Source organism: Gigantopelta aegis, unplaced genomic scaffold (assembly GCF_016097555.1).
Source record: "Gigantopelta aegis isolate Gae_Host unplaced genomic scaffold, Gae_host_genome ctg1361_pilon_pilon:::debris, whole genome shotgun sequence".
NCBI classification, from domain to species: Eukaryota; Metazoa; Mollusca; class Gastropoda; order Neomphalida; family Peltospiridae; genus Gigantopelta; species Gigantopelta aegis.
In genome coordinates, this window is record NW_024532765.1 from 56,411 (window position 1) to 62,724 (window position 6,314).

Consider the following 6,314-nt stretch of genomic DNA (forward strand, 5'->3'; position numbering starts at 1 on the left):
TACACATAACAGAAAATTAAACAGTAAAATATGCCAGAAGATGAACCACTTGTTGAAGTTCCCGGCCCTTCTGAGGGGACTGTTGAATCTAGCATTAAAAAGAAAGAAAAAAAAACAACATAATTTTTTGTTTCGGATAATTTTCATCAGGAAACTGTTATGTTTATCTCGACCTACTGATATCTCGAGCAAGTTGGTCCGGTCCCTTCAGCATTGAGATAACGATGTTTGACTGTAAGTGTATTAGTTATGCTATAGTCCATACTGAAGCTAATAGCCAAAATCAGTTTCAAAGAACCACTATATATATACTCTTCAAAAAAAGAAACGCAAAAGGGTACAAATGGGTTATAACTCCGATTTTATGTTTCCTACCGGTTCATGCTTTGTGAATATAAGGTCATTGCATGTCCCAAACACATTCCCACGGTTACATTCGATAAAAACGCAGCTACTGTACAATAAAGTTCCAAAATGTGAATATTCGCAAAAACGCAGCCACGTGCAAACCATGTCACCACTGCACGTGCGTTGTCTGCACGTGCAACATGAACACCGACAGTATAAAAGTGCAGGGTGTTCGCTTGCCTGGCCTCTGTATCTGGCCGACAGTTGACAATCCAGGACATGCCATGTCTCAGTGAACCGCAGAGAAACAATGCCATCAGCCAACTAGACACAGGCGAATCCAGAACGGCCGTTGCCAGGGCATTCCATGTGTCCCCAAGCACCATCTCCAGACTGTGGGACCGTTTCCAGCAACATGGATCAACACGTGACCTCCCTAGATCTGGTCGACCACGGGTCACTACCCCCGGGCAGGACCGCTACATCCGGGTATGCCACCTTCGGGAACGATTGACTACTGCCACCTCCACAGCCGTAGCAATACCAGGTTTGCGCAGGATATCCGACCAGACCGTACGGAACCGCCTACCTGAGGTAGGAATTCGTGCCAGACGTCCAGTTCGAGGTGTCATCTTAACACCACAACACCGTCGAATCCGACTGCAGTGGTGCCAGATTCATCGACAATGGCCTCAACTGCGATGGAGACAGGTGTGGTTCAGTGACGAGTCCCGATTTCTGCTCCAACGTCATGATGGAAGATGTCGCGTGTATAGGCGTCGTGGTGAACGTTATGCGGCAAACTGCGTGCAGGAAGTGGACAGATTCGGCGGGGGTAGTGTCATGGTGTGGGCAGCCATCTCACACACTGGCAGAACTGACCTGGTCCACGTGCAGGGCAACCTGAATGCACAGGGCTACATTGACCAGATCCTCCGGCCACACATCGTTCCAGTTATGGCCAACGCCAACGCAGTGTTCCAACATGACAACGCCAGGCCTCACACAGCACGTCTCACAACGACTTTCCTACAGAACAACACCATTAATGTCCTTCCTTGGCCATCGATATCACCGGATTTGAACCCAATTGAGCATCTATGGGACGAGTTGGACCGACGCCTCCGACAGCGACAACCACAGCCCCAGACCCTGCCCGAGCTGGCAGCAGCCTTGCAGGCCGAGTGGGCCACCATCCCCCGGGACGTCATCCGTACTCTGGTTGCTTCAATGGGCAGGCGGTGCCAGGCAGTTGTCAACACACGCGGAGGCCACACCCGGTATTGACTCCAGATGACCTTGACCTTGGTGGTGTGTCCTATCACTTACTCACAATGGACTAGAGTGAATTGTGAACAATCCTGCAACATTTGGTAATTATCGGACTCACCATTCAATAATTAAATCAATTCTCCAAATGTTGCGACAATGTGGTTTTGCGTTTCTTCTTTTGAAGAGTATATATATATATATATATATATATATATATAGTATATATATATATATATAGAATAGGTAGTCCAAGATTGAGGAACCCTGACTGCGTATATACTTTAGATATTATGTAGTGCCTTCCAAATTACCAGTACTAGCGAAATGATGCAAAAAGTAAATCTCATTTGTATCATTATTTAAAGATCAAGGATCAGTCGGGATCATTCAACTGTGGATGTATATGCTACTCTATGTTTACTGGACCCCTGTCATATCAGCATACACGTCAACTCCTACGGATCACCCGTAACACTTACAGATTTTTTAGCATCTGACAGTCTTACGGGCATAGGACAAATTCCTTACAGGTAACACGCATTTTCAGGTTTTATTTTTTTTTCATTATTATTATTTTTACATGACTCATTATCATCTAAGTAAGCCATCCTTCGTGATTTTCGTTGTCCTTTCGTGAATCGGGAAACGGCCATTTTGTCGTATTTATTTTGGACGAGAGGTGCCACCTAGCGGATATATGTGTGTACTAATCAAAGTCTCACGTGATCTTGTACTTGTTAATAGTCTCGATTTTCATTTTCATGTTGCCTTGAATTTAAAATCATCAGTTCCCCATCCTTTTGCAGCTCGCTTAGGCGTATCATAAAATATTGTTTGTTTCCGGTTACCCAACCGACCCCGATTTGAACCTGCCGACCCTAAAACTTTTTTTGTATATCCAAAAATGTTTTTTTTAATATAACAACGAGTTCCACGAAAACATTCCAAAACTACCACAAGCACTAATTTGGTGTCATTTAGGGGATAACCCTACTGTGTTTTCCGATTTGCGGACGTATATCTGTGGTTTTACTGTCGCAAATTTAGTTTTATTGGCGACCCGTTAGCCACGAAATGTTTTCTTCGAACAATTGATTGATGGAGTTACTTCCCTTCAAATTGAAGTTCGGTAACTTTCGTGAGATATCGGGCGAAGAGTCGGAAAATTGTTTTCACGAATATATGCGATCTTTTCCAATTTACTCTATATCTAGCGTAGTGAGGTGTTCCGATTAATAATAATAATAATAATAATAACTATATTTAATGATTTACTCCAGCGACAAACTGGCCTTGTAGAAATTTAGTGACCTTCTGATAAACTAGGGGAGGGAATGTTTACCGATACTGATGGAGTTTACTGCCAAATCAAATGATTAAATATGTCAGTAAGATCTCGATGCGTTTCGTTATTTTTTTTAAGTGGTCACTGGGAACTTTGCGGGTTTCCGCTAAAAACAGTGTCAGAATGACCATGTGTTTGACGTCCAATAGCCAATGATTTTAAAGATAAAAATCAATGTGCTCTAGTGGCGTCGTTAAATAAAACAAACTTTACTTTTCAACATTCGTTTGAGGATCCTGAGCATTTGTACTGCATTTCTATTCATTGGACCAATTGATTGCTTCAAACCAAGTGTGTACTTTAATACTGGATGCATACAGAATGAAACTAACATTGCAAATTATAAAATTGTTAAGTCTACAATTTCTTAGATACACTAGGAAAGATAATATTCATAACATTTTTTTTAAATGTTATTGTTGGACAGATAAATATAGAACCCTTCTTTTCAGTTTTCATTAAAATAAATTGTTATAACTTATTTACTGGTTTCTATCCAATTAAGGTTCAACCAAGTCTGTCCTGGACCGGTACAGAAGTTAAGTGTTAGTATGAGAGTAAACCTGCCTATTATTAAACAGCAAGGGGTCTTTTGTATGTACTCTCCCAAAGATAGGTCAGCACCATGTTGCCCTCAAAATCAAAATACCTTGCCTTTTATAAATTTATAAGTTGCCCATGTAAAAAGAAGCCTTTAAACACACCTATGTGGATAGTACTACATATTTCCTTTTTTTAATTAAGTTATGAAATAGATATAGAAAATAAAATGGCCATAAGGTATTTGTCCTTTTGAAAATTGTATAATGGAAAAAAAAGCCCTTATATTTAAAACTGCACATAAAATATGCCCCCAAAACGTCACTTTACCATGCCTTACTTCATTTCTAGGGAAAACACTGTGATGAATGGTATTGTTGGTTTGCATAATGCATTTCTATACATGCAGAGGTTATTTTGGATACCGGTAGTCAACACCTTTATTTAATATCCATAAATAAAATTATTTTCCAAAATAAAATGTTTTTCCTACCTACATGTACCTACCCTATATTTTTCCAGCATGTAATAGGAAACAAGTCTTACAGTCTTACAGGTGTTGATCAGTAAAAGTTGGCATCTATGCATATCAGTGGTTAAAATTATTTATTACGCAAGCAGGCACTAATAATGCGGAAAATTATGCAACTTTAAAATCACAAGGACCGCCAATCGGTTATGTGATGGTGAACAATTACATTCCAAAATAAAAGGACCACATATCAGTCATGAAAGTGAAAATCAGTTTGTTTTTAAATACAATGTAACACAGAACCATAGTTCAAGTGTTTTAGGATTAGGTAGGCCTAACTCATTGGTTATGAGAACTATATTCACGTAATTGAACAATCGGTTACCTAAGTATCATGAACTGACTTCCGGTTACCTAAGATTTTGATATACTGTCCCCTGCATTTTAATGCAATTCATTAAAGATTTTGTACCAGAATAAAGAGAACTTTTGTTTTTGAAAATTATTTATGAACAGGATTAAATAACAGTTACAGCAATACTCATAACAGTGCATACAGTGGTTTATATTGTTTCTATACATGTACGTGCATGTGTTTCGAAAATATTTAACATCAATACTAAAGGTTTGTTTATGCTTGATAGATGTGACAAGACTAGCAATTTATAACGGATTAATGGCCATAGCTTAGGGTTGTGCACTGGTCCAAGATGACACTCTCCATGCAAAGTATCAGCCAAAACCACATTTTGGTGAGACAATATGAAAATGTTTGAACAAACAGTGAACTCCCGAAAACACCTGTACAGACAATTAAAAATCTGGTATTCCAGATAAATCTGGAAAACGTTGATCTCTGTGTAAAAGTAGTGAATGGTGTCACTTTACATCTGAGGTAAATAACCTCTTTAATCAGTTGAATTTCTCAGTGAACAAACCTGAGTATAATATTTTATGTTTTAAAGTATATTTTAAAGTGCCTGAGATCTGCTGTCCTTTGGTACCTATATATCATGTTGACAATGTATATGAATCCTACGAAATTTTAAAAAGATTTTTTTTTTTATATATATTCGTAATAATCTATAGCATTTTTAGCCCTCTCTGGAAAAAACACTCGAGTTACGTAATGACGTGACATCACACCAGGACTTGGGCTAGCTGCAGTTAATCAAACAGAATGATACAGATGCTTTCGAGACATTTAGGCTTTATTGCGTTTGGCCCCAAGTCGACACATGGGACCAGAATAGGAAAAATCAGTGCACGAAACCGTTCAATTTCTTTTTTGTAATACTGATATGTAAATACTGTTCGACATATTCTACGATAATAAATAATTGTGTCATGTATGAATGCATAAAAATTGCTGTGAAAGGTATAGTTCATCCCATCATTCTATAAAACTGTTTTTTGTAAATAATTTCAGCTTGATTTGATGTAAGACAAGTAAAGGCATTTTAGAAATAATAAAAATACTTCTTTTTTTGTGCAACTTACAAATTAATCATTTTAGAAATAAATAATTTGAAGTAAATTCCATATCATGAAAAAAGGCATTTTCTGTAGAACATCCACGACTTACCACTTTGTTTACATGGCGAGGCTAGCTTGGAAAAATAATTTCGTTGCCCACAGGAAAAGACCATATAGAGTAGAATCTGCAGCGATCATCTTTTGACAAAAGACTACGATAATCACTATTGAAGTTATGGTTTTTAAAAAAGCAACTAAAAATGCTTGAAAATGTTTTCTGTTTGACATTATCGCATGGGGCCAGCACATGACGACCTGTACACACATGCAGTCTCGGACAAACATAAACAAGTCGGAGGGTGCCAGCTACATGTATGCGAGAGATTCTAAGAGTGAGTTCATATCGATAACACAGATAAGATGTTTCAATTTTAGTTCTGTACTTAATGATTGTACTTTTAAAAAATATAAATAATAATCAATAATGTAAATATATAAATATTAAATACACACACACTGGGATAGGTTTGATTTAGCCTTTATTCAAGAATACCAATATATAATAATTCTGTTTCACCAAAAAAATGGGGTTGGGGGTGGGTGGGCTGAAAATAAAAATTAGCTAGGGTCTGTATACATGGGCACTTTTCTTGATCCAGTAGAAGCAGTGATGGTTTATATATATACCTTCTTACGCCACTGTTATGTGTGTACTCAAATTGTTCTGTTAGGCATCTCAAATGGTTCGTTAAAGCCAGACTACATGTAGATCTAATCATACCTCCAAGAACAAGACTAAATTTAGAAAATACAGCTTGTTTTCTCATTGTGACATTTACAATCATACAAAATATTAACTGG